The following is a 14,319-nucleotide window of genomic DNA, read 5'->3' as shown; positions in this document are numbered from 1 at the left end:
CTAATCGTAATTTGGTACATTTAAGTAAGGAGGGTCTTTTCAAATGGACCCGGGGAAGGGGAAGATTTACTCACCTCTTACGCAACTCAGCAGGACAACTTGAGGATAAAACGTAGAGAAACAAAGATATTTCTCCTTGTTGCTCCTCAGTTGGGAAGGCGTACGCGTTCCCAGGTTTACTACTCTTAGTAAATCTGGGAATGCATGAAAGAGCATGGGTGGATGCCTAAGATCACCCACTCCCTACCCATGGAACGCCTTCCCGGCAAACAGTAACGCAAGGCAGCGACTTGCGCTGCCATGGGTTACTCTAGATTTATTAAGACATGCAATGCCACGCAAGGTGGCCTTGCGTGGTTTAGTAAACCTCACTGATGCCCTGGTGTTGCCTTACGCTGTGATAACGCAAGCGTTTCATAAATCTGGGCCTCTATGTTTGATCTATTTTTAGAGTTTAGACATCTTCCACACAATTAGTGCCGCTCAGTGGCTTATCGCCCTGTCGAATTGACGTGGGGAAAAGGGGCTTTCTAATGCTAGTTAGTCTTTTTAGACTAAAACCAAGAGTAACACCCTGGTCACAGGTCCTAAAATGTATAAGGCTGTTGAGGATCTTAGACCGATGAGGACAAAGAACGCCGTCTTGGGCATTTGCTAAGGTGTTGCACGGGGACTCGCATAGCACAAAGTAACGTAAGCGTAAAGGATTGCATCTGATTACTTACCATAAAAGCCTGTAGGCGCAGCAGAAAATCATTCAGCTTCCCAGGAACGCTCGCACAACCTCTAGTACATCAAGGGCTAGATGTCTTAGGACATTGGAATTTTTTAAGATTCATTGGGGACAGTGAAGTTGCAACAATCAAATAATGGTTGGAATAAGCCATCTGGTCTAATATTCTAGCAAATGTCGTTTTTTTGGCTTTCCTGTTTAATTTAAAGCATTCTTACCTCATTGAACGAAATGTTGAGCTGTCAGCATAGGCGTCGTTCCTCTGCTGTCACATTAGTTAAATGCCCTGTCCCCTCGCTTTTGTCAATAACTCTCAACAGAAGACGTTTAATGATCCCTTTGGGCCCCTAATAATGTTCTCGTATGCTATATTAGAACACTGCAAGATTGATAGCCTCATGAAGAAAATCGGAATGCCAGCAGCTTTTAAACAGTAGAATAATCCCTGTACCTTGAAAATGGTAAAGCTGCAATGTGTGGAACCCCGGAGGCCGCCATTTTGGAGTTCAAACATGCCCCAATGCCGGGGAAACGAGGTGGGTGGGTTGGCGGCAGAGCGTGAATTGGAGAAGGTTCCGCTCTGGCGGCAGGCCAGTTGAGTGCTTCAAAACTTTGCCTAATCTTGGCTTTATAGGAGCCAGGAGCGTAGCCCGACTGCCTTCCCAGCAATGTCCTTTTTTAAAATAATGAAATAAATAGATAAGTAAATATAAAAACAAAAAACAAAGTAAGACTAAATTGTGGTACCCTCTAGCCTGCTGGAAGAGGGGATGTGGACTGTTTTTCGCCTTCAACTTGAGCCTGTCGTGCTGAAGCAATACTTTAGTTAGCGGCATAGACCACAGCAGCAGTTTTTAAAGTCTGTATCACTTACCATCTGAGAGCTAAGCCAGATGGCAGCAAAAATGCTGTTGTGACATCTTCCTGTGCCACTGGAACAGAGTGGCATAGCGTTATAAAAAGTTTCTGAAGAAAGAAACTGGAACTAGTGGGGCATATTTAAGAGAGGCTTGCACTGCAGTTGCGTGACTTCTAGTGACGCAACAGCGGTCAGACCTTTTAACCATATCTAGGAGATCACGCAAAGCCACTTGGCGTGGCTTTGAATAGTCCCGTAGATAGTGATTAAGGCAAGGCATTGTAAAGCGGTGCGCTGGCTTACTCTGCATTAGGGAGGCGATCCAAGGGCTTTGCAGTGTGTGTTCCAACGCAACACCCATGTTGTTAGACGCATCCCCAAATTTACAGAGCCATGTAAATCTGGGAATGCACCAACACCTTACCCCTCCCCAGGGGAGGGTCAGTGAGGAGAAATATCTTTATTTCTCTTTGTTGTTTCCCCTTTCTATGTGTGCTGCGTTTTGCAGCACGCATAGGAAAAGGGAAAAGCCTCCCAAGATTGTTTTTGTGTAGGAAGGTGCCTCTTCCTTCACAAAAACAATTTTGCCTACAACGCAGACAACCTTGCACCATGGTGCAAGGTTGCCGGCGCTGGCTCTAGGCAGTCAAAATGGCTCCAGCGCAGTGGAAAAGGACAGTATTGCATACATATAACACATTATTGCCCGTTTTCTTTGACACAGGGCACAGCAATGTGACTTGCTGTGCTGCCCTGCGCCAAAATGTCGTAAATCTGCCCCAGTGTTTGTAAGTGTCAGAGAGTTGTTGCAGAAAAGCCCTGATCTGGAAAGGAAGGGCAGAGTTGTATTTATGAAACAACTGTCTTTTGTTGATGGCTGTTCCTTTCTTCATTTGAGGAAGGGCTGGATGACGGATACATTCACTGAAATGTTCGGTTCCTATTCTGAAGAATACTAGGATCAAAATTGTCCCGACAAGGATTCACTCCCCGGTGAACGGAATCTTCTGTACAAGAAAAATAAACCGTGTTTTGGATACTTCTATAATACAGAGATGCCTAAAAGTCATGGGGCCTGGAAAAGCTGCATATGTTCAAAGCGGCTGGTAGGACAAGGTGTTGCTGATGTGAAGGCTTTCTTTGATGTCCAGGTATTCAGAGCTCATCTGAAAGTGGTAGGTTCCGTTGTAACCCGTGGTTCCTGCGGAATGCCATCGCCTTGTAAGGGTCTTACACGTGAACTGGGGGAGAGTTACTTTGTTTGGGGAGACTGATTGAAGACATTGCCATACATTTGATCTGTGGTGCAACTTTTCAAAATGTAAAGGTAGGTTGCTTGCTACACCTTTTGTTTCCATACTTGCAAACCTACCAGGTCGTTTCTCATTCACTAGCAATCAGTATCACGCTTTCGGCACATTGAAAGGTCATAATCTGAACCAAATATTCTGATTGAAAACTGTCTTCCTGCAAAATCCTGTGGAACCTGCCGTTTTGTTTCAAGTTTTCCCCATTTTCCCTTGTGTAAGGCATTGCAGTAGTCCAAATGAGTGCTAATTAATGCTCTGCCTCTTAACATGTAAATCGATTTGCGTCAGGAAGTTGAACATCTCACCAAGATATCTGAGGATGAAACTACCAGAGAAATCCATGTCTTGGCTTGAGCTTCAAAATGAAGGCTGTGAACAAGAATAATTCCCAGTGTTTTCACCACCTACACTTTCAGCACAGTATGATGTGAACTCAGAGGGCAAGTGTGTGCTGCTTTACTTGAACAGAGTAAGCGCTCTGGTGATTCTGTCCGATCTCCAGTAAAATTCACCCACTTCGTGCAGTCTGATAATGCGTAGCCATCTTGAAATGGTAATAATTGTCATTTAGTGCAGTGCCGAAAGCTCTGGAAGTAACGGTAGACTGTCTTTTTTGTGAGTTTACCAACTGTTTCTCTTACTTTTTAAACAAGTTAAAATGTGTTTGTTGCGGTAAACGAGAGCAGGAAAGGAAAGTATGGCTGCCGTTTCTTTACCTGTTTGAACTTTAACTTTCATACTGTAGTCCTCTGTCTGTTTCAGGAGCAGCCAACAGGTAACCTGTGTGTGTGTGTGTGTCTGTGTGTGAGACAGGGCCGGGAAAAGGCAGGCTGAATTTGATTGGTGGCTGATTTCTGATATGCACATTTTTAAAGCATTGTGTCACCCGAGTTCTAGGGAGAACTCTTTCTTGCACAGAAATGCACGCGCATCTGCTGAATGCATTTTTTGTGGTCTTATCTATATATTTATATGTTTTTTGACTTGATGCCCAACAGGTGCTTACTGTAGGTAAGAAGGGTTTCCACTTTTTCTGTCTGTGTGAGCTGGAAGTGGTTCAGGCAAGACTATACTTTCAGGGATCATTTCTATAGTTTTTAACTGAGGAAATGTGTTCGAAAGTGTCTGGTCTTCGCTAACCACGAGGAAGAGTTGTAGTGTTTTCTTCTGAGCGCGAAGCCAGTGGACAGTGTTGCATTTGTGCAGCTGCTGTCTGCTATTGATGAACGTTCCTCTCTTCTTTTACGAAGAACTGGAGGAAGGAAACACAAACTGAGTGGTTAGCTTCTTGTTTCAGTTTAAGAGAGTACAGCATTTTAAACTTCTTTTCTTGGATATTTGATGGTTGCCAGATTCTCACTTGACTTGTATTTGCAATCACCTCTTTTGGGCTTTTTTGGGGCTTTCTTTTATAAACTGAGCTTTTCAAACGGTCTTTCTAATCGTAATTTGGTACATTTAAGTAAGGAGGGTCTTTTCAAATGGACCCGGGGAAGGGGAAGATTTACTCACCTCTTACGCAACTCAGCAGGACAACTTGAGGATAAAACGTAGAGAAACAAAGATATTTCTCCTTGTTGCTCCTCAGTTGGGAAGGCGTACGCGTTCCCAGGTTTACTACTCTTAGTAAATCTGGGAATGCATGAAAGAGCATGGGTGGATGCCTAAGATCACCCACTCCCTACCCATGGAACGCCTTCCCGGCAAACAGTAACGCAAGGCAGCGACTTGCGCTGCCATGGGTTACTCTAGATTTATTAAGACATGCAATGCCACGCAAGGTGGCCTTGCGTGGTTTAGTAAACCTCACTGATGCCCTGGTGTTGCCTTACGCTGTGATAACGCAAGCGTTTCATAAATCTGGGCCTCTATGTTTGATCTATTTTTAGAGTTTAGACATCTTCCACACAATTAGTGCCGCTCAGTGGCTTATCGCCCTGTCGAATTGACGTGGGGAAAAGGGGCTTTCTAATGCTAGTTAGTCTTTTTAGACTAAAACCAAGAGTAACACCCTGGTCACAGGTCCTAAAATGTATAAGGCTGTTGAGGATCTTAGACCGATGAGGACAAAGAACGCCGTCTTGGGCATTTGCTAAGGTGTTGCACGGGGACTCGCATAGCACAAAGTAACGTAAGCGTAAAGGATTGCATCTGATTACTTACCATAAAAGCCTGTAGGCGCAGCAGAAAATCATTCAGCTTCCCAGGAACGCTCGCACAACCTCTAGTACATCAAGGGCTAGATGTCTTAGGACATTGGAATTTTTTAAGATTCATTGGGGACAGTGAAGTTGCAACAATCAAATAATGGTTGGAATAAGCCATCTGGTCTAATATTCTAGCAAATGTCGTTTTTTTGGCTTTCCTGTTTAATTTAAAGCATTCTTACCTCATTGAACGAAATGTTGAGCTGTCAGCATAGGCGTCGTTCCTCTGCTGTCACATTAGTTAAATGCCCTGTCCCCTCGCTTTTGTCAATAACTCTCAACAGAAGACGTTTAATGATCCCTTTGGGCCCCTAATAATGTTCTCGTATGCTATATTAGAACACTGCAAGATTGATAGCCTCATGAAGAAAATCGGAATGCCAGCAGCTTTTAAACAGTAGAATAATCCCTGTACCTTGAAAATGGTAAAGCTGCAATGTGTGGAACCCCGGAGGCCGCCATTTTGGAGTTCAAACATGCCCCAATGCCGGGGAAACGAGGTGGGTGGGTTGGCGGCAGAGCGTGAATTGGAGAAGGTTCCGCTCTGGCGGCAGGCCAGTTGAGTGCTTCAAAACTTTGCCTAATCTTGGCTTTATAGGAGCCAGGAGCGTAGCCCGACTGCCTTCCCAGCAATGTCCTTTTTTAAAATAATGAAATAAATAGATAAGTAAATATAAAAACAAAAAACAAAGTAAGACTAAATTGTGGTACCCTCTAGCCTGCTGGAAGAGGGGATGTGGACTGTTTTTCGCCTTCAACTTGAGCCTGTCGTGCTGAAGCAATACTTTAGTTAGCGGCATAGACCACAGCAGCAGTTTTTAAAGTCTGTATCACTTACCATCTGAGAGCTAAGCCAGATGGCAGCAAAAATGCTGTTGTGACATCTTCCTGTGCCACTGGAACAGAGTGGCATAGCGTTATAAAAAGTTTCTGAAGAAAGAAACTGGAACTAGTGGGGCATATTTAAGAGAGGCTTGCACTGCAGTTGCGTGACTTCTAGTGACGCAACAGCGGTCAGACCTTTTAACCATATCTAGGAGATCACGCAAAGCCACTTGGCGTGGCTTTGAATAGTCCCGTAGATAGTGATTAAGGCAAGGCATTGTAAAGCGGTGCGCTGGCTTACTCTGCATTAGGGAGGCGATCCAAGGGCTTTGCAGTGTGTGTTCCAACGCAACACCCATGTTGTTAGACGCATCCCCAAATTTACAGAGCCATGTAAATCTGGGAATGCACCAACACCTTACCCCTCCCCAGGGGAGGGTCAGTGAGGAGAAATATCTTTATTTCTCTTTGTTGTTTCCCCTTTCTATGTGTGCTGCGTTTTGCAGCACGCATAGGAAAAGGGAAAAGCCTCCCAAGATTGTTTTTGTGTAGGAAGGTGCCTCTTCCTTCACAAAAACAATTTTGCCTACAACGCAGACAACCTTGCACCATGGTGCAAGGTTGCCGGCGCTGGCTCTAGGCAGTCAAAATGGCTCCAGCGCAGTGGAAAAGGACAGTATTGCATACATATAACACATTATTGCCCGTTTTCTTTGACACAGGGCACAGCAATGTGACTTGCTGTGCTGCCCTGCGCCAAAATGTCGTAAATCTGCCCCAGTGTTTGTAAGTGTCAGAGAGTTGTTGCAGAAAAGCCCTGATCTGGAAAGGAAGGGCAGAGTTGTATTTATGAAACAACTGTCTTTTGTTGATGGCTGTTCCTTTCTTCATTTGAGGAAGGGCTGGATGACGGATACATTCACTGAAATGTTCGGTTCCTATTCTGAAGAATACTAGGATCAAAATTGTCCCGACAAGGATTCACTCCCCGGTGAACGGAATCTTCTGTACAAGAAAAATAAACCGTGTTTTGGATACTTCTATAATACAGAGATGCCTAAAAGTCATGGGGCCTGGAAAAGCTGCATATGTTCAAAGCGGCTGGTAGGACAAGGTGTTGCTGATGTGAAGGCTTTCTTTGATGTCCAGGTATTCAGAGCTCATCTGAAAGTGGTAGGTTCCGTTGTAACCCGTGGTTCCTGCGGAATGCCATCGCCTTGTAAGGGTCTTACACGTGAACTGGGGGAGAGTTACTTTGTTTGGGGAGACTGATTGAAGACATTGCCATACATTTGATCTGTGGTGCAACTTTTCAAAATGTAAAGGTAGGTTGCTTGCTACACCTTTTGTTTCCATACTTGCAAACCTACCAGGTCGTTTCTCATTCACTAGCAATCAGTATCACGCTTTCGGCACATTGAAAGGTCATAATCTGAACCAAATATTCTGATTGAAAACTGTCTTCCTGCAAAATCCTGTGGAACCTGCCGTTTTGTTTCAAGTTTTCCCCATTTTCCCTTGTGTAAGGCATTGCAGTAGTCCAAATGAGTGCTAATTAATGCTCTGCCTCTTAACATGTAAATCGATTTGCGTCAGGAAGTTGAACATCTCACCAAGATATCTGAGGATGAAACTACCAGAGAAATCCATGTCTTGGCTTGAGCTTCAAAATGAAGGCTGTGAACAAGAATAATTCCCAGTGTTTTCACCACCTACACTTTCAGCACAGTATGATGTGAACTCAGAGGGCAAGTGTGTGCTGCTTTACTTGAACAGAGTAAGCGCTCTGGTGATTCTGTCCGATCTCCAGTAAAATGCACCCACTTCGTGCAGTCTGATAATGCGTAGCCATCTTGAAATGGTAATAATTGTCATTTAGTGCAGTGCCGAAAGCTCTGGAAGTAACGGTAGACTGTCTTTTTTGTGAGTTTACCAACTGTTTCTCTTACTTTTTAAACAAGTTAAAATGTGTTTGTTGCGGTAAACGAGAGCAGGAAAGGAAAGTATGGCTGCCGTTTCTTTACCTGTTTGAACTTTAACTTTCATACTGTAGTCCTCTGTCTGTTTCAGGAGCAGCCAACAGGTAACCTGTGTGTGTGTGTGTGTCTGTGTGTGAGACAGGGCCGGGAAAAGGCAGGCTGAATTTGATTGGTGGCTGATTTCTGATATGCACATTTTTAAAGCATTGTGTCACCCGAGTTCTAGGGAGAACTCTTTCTTGCACAGAAATGCACGCGCATCTGCTGAATGCATTTTTTGTGGTCTTATCTATATATTTATATGTTTTTTGACTTGATGCCCAACAGGTGCTTACTGTAGGTAAGAAGGGTTTCCACTTTTTCTGTCTGTGTGAGCTGGAAGTGGTTCAGGCAAGACTATACTTTCAGGGATCATTTCTATAGTTTTTAACTGAGGAAATGTGTTCGAAAGTGTCTGGTCTTCGCTAACCACGAGGAAGAGTTGTAGTGTTTTCTTCTGAGCGCGAAGCCAGTGGACAGTGTTGCATTTGTGCAGCTGCTGTCTGCTATTGATGAACGTTCCTCTCTTCTTTTACGAAGAACTGGAGGAAGGAAACACAAACTGAGTGGTTAGCTTCTTGTTTCAGTTTAAGAGAGTACAGCATTTTAAACTTCTTTTCTTGGATATTTGATGGTTGCCAGATTCTCACTTGACTTGTATTTGCAATCACCTCTTTTGGGCTTTTTTGGGGCTTTCTTTTATAAACTGAGCTTTTCAAACGGTCTTTCTAATCGTAATTTGGTACATTTAAGTAAGGAGGGTCTTTTCAAATGGACCCGGGGAAGGGGAAGATTTACTCACCTCTTACGCAACTCAGCAGGACAACTTGAGGATAAAACGTAGAGAAACAAAGATATTTCTCCTTGTTGCTCCTCAGTTGGGAAGGCGTACGCGTTCCCAGGTTTACTACTCTTAGTAAATCTGGGAATGCATGAAAGAGCATGGGTGGATGCCTAAGATCACCCACTCCCTACCCATGGAACGCCTTCCCGGCAAACAGTAACGCAAGGCAGCGACTTGCGCTGCCATGGGTTACTCTAGATTTATTAAGACATGCAATGCCACGCAAGGTGGCCTTGCGTGGTTTAGTAAACCTCACTGATGCCCTGGTGTTGCCTTACGCTGTGATAACGCAAGCGTTTCATAAATCTGGGCCTCTATGTTTGATCTATTTTTAGAGTTTAGACATCTTCCACACAATTAGTGCCGCTCAGTGGCTTATCGCCCTGTCGAATTGACGTGGGGAAAAGGGGCTTTCTAATGCTAGTTAGTCTTTTTAGACTAAAACCAAGAGTAACACCCTGGTCACAGGTCCTAAAATGTATAAGGCTGTTGAGGATCTTAGACCGATGAGGACAAAGAACGCCGTCTTGGGCATTTGCTAAGGTGTTGCACGGGGACTCGCATAGCACAAAGTAACGTAAGCGTAAAGGATTGCATCTGATTACTTACCATAAAAGCCTGTAGGCGCAGCAGAAAATCATTCAGCTTCCCAGGAACGCTCGCACAACCTCTAGTACATCAAGGGCTAGATGTCTTAGGACATTGGAATTTTTTAAGATTCATTGGGGACAGTGAAGTTGCAACAATCAAATAATGGTTGGAATAAGCCATCTGGTCTAATATTCTAGCAAATGTCGTTTTTTTGGCTTTCCTGTTTAATTTAAAGCATTCTTACCTCATTGAACGAAATGTTGAGCTGTCAGCATAGGCGTCGTTCCTCTGCTGTCACATTAGTTAAATGCCCTGTCCCCTCGCTTTTGTCAATAACTCTCAACAGAAGACGTTTAATGATCCCTTTGGGCCCCTAATAATGTTCTCGTATGCTATATTAGAACACTGCAAGATTGATAGCCTCATGAAGAAAATCGGAATGCCAGCAGCTTTTAAACAGTAGAATAATCCCTGTACCTTGAAAATGGTAAAGCTGCAATGTGTGGAACCCCGGAGGCCGCCATTTTGGAGTTCAAACATGCCCCAATGCCGGGGAAACGAGGTGGGTGGGTTGGCGGCAGAGCGTGAATTGGAGAAGGTTCCGCTCTGGCGGCAGGCCAGTTGAGTGTTTCAAAACTTTGCCTAATCTTGGCTTCATAGGAGCCAGGAGCGTAGCCCGACTTCCTTCCCAGCAATGTCCTTTTTTAAAATAATGAAATAAATAGATAAGTAAATATAAAAACAAAAAACAAAGTAAGACTAAATTGTGGTACCCTCTAGCCTGCTGGAAGAGGGGATGTGGACTGTTTTTCGCCTTCAACTTGAGCCTGTCGTGCTGAAGCAATACTTTAGTTAGCGGCATAGACCACAGCAGCAGTTTTTAAAGTCTGTATCACTTACCATCTGAGAGCTAAGCCAGATGGCAGCAAAAATGCTGTTGTGACATCTTCCTGTGCCACTGGAACAGAGTGGCATAGCGTTATAAAAAGTTTCTGAAGAAAGAAACTGGAACTAGTGGGGCATATTTAAGAGAGGCTTGCACTGCAGTTGCGTGACTTCTAGTGACGCAACAGCGGTCAGACCTTTTAACCATATCTAGGAGATCACGCAAAGCCACTTGGCGTGGCTTTGAATAGTCCCGTAGATAGTGATTAAGGCAAGGCATTGTAAAGCGGTGCGCTGGCTTACTCTGCATTAGGGAGGCGATCCAAGGGCTTTGCAGTTGTGTTCCAACGCAACACCCATGTTGTTAGACGCATCCCCAAATTTACAGAGCCATGTAAATCTGGGAATGCACCAACACCTTACCCCTCCCCAGGGGAGGGTCAGTGAGGAGAAATATCTTTATTTCTCTTTGTTGTTTCCCCTTTCTATGTGTGCTGCGTTTTGCAGCACGCATAGGAAAAGGGAAAAGCCTCCCAAGATTGTTTTTGTGTAGGAAGGTGCCTCTTCCTTCACAAAAACAATTTTGCCTACAACGCAGACAACCTTGCACCATGGTGCAAGGTTGCCGGCGCTGGCTCTAGGCAGTCAAAATGGCTCCAGCGCAGTGGAAAAGGACAGTATTGCATACATATAACACATTATTGCCCGTTTTCTTTGACACAGGGCACAGCAATGTGACTTGCTGTGCTGCCCTGCGCCAAAATGTCGTAAATCTGCCCCAGTGTTTGTAAGTGTCAGAGAGTTGTTGCAGAAAAGCCCTGATCTGGAAAGGAAGGGCAGAGTTGTATTTATGAAACAACTGTCTTTTGTTGATGGCTGTTCCTTTCTTCATTTGAGGAAGGGCTGGATGACGGATACATTCACTGAAATGTTCGGTTCCTATTCTGAAGAATACTAGGATCAAAATTGTCCCGACAAGGATTCACTCCCCGGTGAACGGAATCTTCTGTACAAGAAAAATAAACCGTGTTTTGGATACTTCTATAATACAGAGATGCCTAAAAGTCATGGGGCCTGGAAAAGCTGCATATGTTCAAAGCGGCTGGTAGGACAAGGTGTTGCTGATGTGAAGGCTTTCTTTGATGTCCAGGTATTCAGAGCTCATCTGAAAGTGGTAGGTTCCGTTGTAACCCGTGGTTCCTGCGGAATGCCATCGCCTTGTAAGGGTCTTACACGTGAACTGGGGGAGAGTTACTTTGTTTGGGGAGACTGATTGAAGACATTGCCATACATTTGATCTGTGGTGCAACTTTTCAAAATGTAAAGGTAGGTTGCTTGCTACACCTTTTGTTTCCATACTTGCAAACCTACCAGGTCGTTTCTCATTCACTAGCAATCAGTATCACGCTTTCGGCACATTGAAAGGTCATAATCTGAACCAAATATTCTGATTGAAAACTGTCTTCCTGCAAAATCCTGTGGAACCTGCCGTTTTGTTTCAAGTTTTCCCCATTTTCCCTTGTGTAAGGCATTGCAGTAGTCCAAATGAGTGCTAATTAATGCTCTGCCTCTTAACATGTAAATCGATTTGCGTCAGGAAGTTGAACATCTCACCAAGATATCTGAGGATGAAACTACCAGAGAAATCCATGTCTTGGCTTGAGCTTCAAAATGAAGGCTGTGAACAAGAATAATTCCCAGTGTTTTCACCACCTACACTTTCAGCACAGTATGATGTGAACTCAGAGGGCAAGTGTGTGCTGCTTTACTTGAACAGAGTAAGCGCTCTGGTGATTCTGTCCGATCTCCAGTAAAATTCACCCACTTCGTGCAGTCTGATAATGCGTAGCCATCTTGAAATGGTAATAATTGTCATTTAGTGCAGTGCCGAAAGCTCTGGAAGTAACGGTAGACTGTCTTTTTTGTGAGTTTACCAACTGTTTCTCTTACTTTTTAAACAAGTTAAAATGTGTTTGTTGCGGTAAACGAGAGCAGGAAAGGAAAGTATGGCTGCCGTTTCTTTACCTGTTTGAACTTTAACTTTCATACTGTAGTCCTCTGTCTGTTTCAGGAGCAGCCAACAGGTAACCTGTGTGTGTGTGTGTGTCTGTGTGTGAGACAGGGCCGGGAAAAGGCAGGCTGAATTTGATTGGTGGCTGATTTCTGATATGCACATTTTTAAAGCATTGTGTCACCCGAGTTCTAGGGAGAACTCTTTCTTGCACAGAAATGCACGCGCATCTGCTGAATGCATTTTTTGTGGTCTTATCTATATATTTATATGTTTTTTGACTTGATGCCCAACAGGTGCTTACTGTAGGTAAGAAGGGTTTCCACTTTTTCTGTCTGTGTGAGCTGGAAGTGGTTCAGGCAAGACTATACTTTCAGGGATCATTTCTATAGTTTTTAACTGAGGAAATGTGTTCGAAAGTGTCTGGTCTTCGCTAACCACGAGGAAGAGTTGTAGTGTTTTCTTCTGAGCGCGAAGCCAGTGGACAGTGTTGCATTTGTGCAGCTGCTGTCTGCTATTGATGAACGTTCCTCTCTTCTTTTACGAAGAACTGGAGGAAGGAAACACAAACTGAGTGGTTAGCTTCTTGTTTCAGTTTAAGAGAGTACAGCATTTTAAACTTCTTTTCTTGGATATTTGATGGTTGCCAGATTCTCACTTGACTTGTATTTGCAATCACCTCTTTTGGGCTTTTTTGGGGCTTTCTTTTATAAACTGAGCTTTTCAAACGGTCTTTCTAATCGTAATTTGGTACATTTAAGTAAGGAGGGTCTTTTCAAATGGACCCGGGGAAGGGGAAGATTTACTCACCTCTTACGCAACTCAGCAGGACAACTTGAGGATAAAACGTAGAGAAACAAAGATATTTCTCCTTGTTGCTCCTCAGTTGGGAAGGCGTACGCGTTCCCAGGTTTACTACTCTTAGTAAATCTGGGAATGCATGAAAGAGCATGGGTGGATGCCTAAGATCACCCACTCCCTACCCATGGAACGCCTTCCCGGCAAACAGTAACGCAAGGCAGCGACTTGCGCTGCCATGGGTTACTCTAGATTTATTAAGACATGCAATGCCACGCAAGGTGGCCTTGCGTGGTTTAGTAAACCTCACTGATGCCCTGGTGTTGCCTTACGCTGTGATAACGCAAGCGTTTCATAAATCTGGGCCTCTATGTTTGATCTATTTTTAGAGTTTAGACATCTTCCACACAATTAGTGCCGCTCAGTGGCTTATCGCCCTGTCGAATTGACGTGGGGAAAAGGGGCTTTCTAATGCTAGTTAGTCTTTTTAGACTAAAACCAAGAGTAACACCCTGGTCACAGGTCCTAAAATGTATAAGGCTGTTGAGGATCTTAGACCGATGAGGACAAAGAACGCCGTCTTGGGCATTTGCTAAGGTGTTGCACGGGGACTCGCATAGCACAAAGTAACGTAAGCGTAAAGGATTGCATCTGATTACTTACCATAAAAGCCTGTAGGCGCAGCAGAAAATCATTCAGCTTCCCAGGAACGCTCGCACAACCTCTAGTACATCAAGGGCTAGATGTCTTAGGACATTGGAATTTTTTAAGATTCATTGGGGACAGTGAAGTTGCAACAATCAAATAATGGTTGGAATAAGCCATCTGGTCTAATATTCTAGCAAATGTCGTTTTTTTGGCTTTCCTGTTTAATTTAAAGCATTCTTACCTCATTGAACGAAATGTTGAGCTGTCAGCATAGGCGTCGTTCCTCTGCTGTCACATTAGTTAAATGCCCTGTCCCCTCGCTTTTGTCAATAACTCTCAACAGAAGACGTTTAATGATCCCTTTGGGCCCCTAATAATGTTCTCGTATGCTATATTAGAACACTGCAAGATTGATAGCCTCATGAAGAAAATCGGAATGCCAGCAGCTTTTAAACAGTAGAATAATCCCTGTACCTTGAAAATGGTAAAGCTGCAATGTGTGGAACCCCGGAGGCCGCCATTTTGGAGTTCAAACATGCCCCAATGCCGGGGAAACGAGGTGGGTGGGTTGGCGGCAGAGCGTGAATTGG

The 14,319-nt window shown here is 44.1% G+C and overlaps 3 non-coding genes across 3 annotated transcripts; all 3 read left to right on the top strand.

The window, feature by feature from the left end:
- The first annotated feature begins 3,965 nt into the window (after window positions 1–3,965).
- LOC138286032 (small nucleolar RNA U3) lies at window positions 3,966–4,183 on the top strand. Its single transcript, XR_011201728.1, has one exon. It is a non-coding gene; the product is annotated as a small nucleolar RNA U3 (small nucleolar RNA).
- Window positions 4,184–8,305: 4,122 nt separating this feature from the next.
- On the top strand, window positions 8,306–8,523 carry LOC138286031 (small nucleolar RNA U3). Its single transcript, XR_011201727.1, has one exon. It is a non-coding gene; the product is annotated as a small nucleolar RNA U3 (small nucleolar RNA).
- A 4,121-nt stretch (window positions 8,524–12,644) lies between these two features.
- LOC138286030 (small nucleolar RNA U3) lies at window positions 12,645–12,862 on the top strand. The gene has a single exon (XR_011201726.1). It is a non-coding gene; the product is annotated as a small nucleolar RNA U3 (small nucleolar RNA).
- Window positions 12,863–14,319: the final 1,457 nt, after the last annotated feature.

Source organism: Pleurodeles waltl, chromosome 3_1 (assembly GCF_031143425.1).
Source record: "Pleurodeles waltl isolate 20211129_DDA chromosome 3_1, aPleWal1.hap1.20221129, whole genome shotgun sequence".
Lineage (NCBI taxonomy): Eukaryota > Metazoa > Chordata > Amphibia > Caudata > Salamandridae > Pleurodeles > Pleurodeles waltl.
The sequence above is the reverse complement of the archived record's forward strand: the minus strand, read 5'-3'. Positions and strand labels throughout refer to the sequence as shown.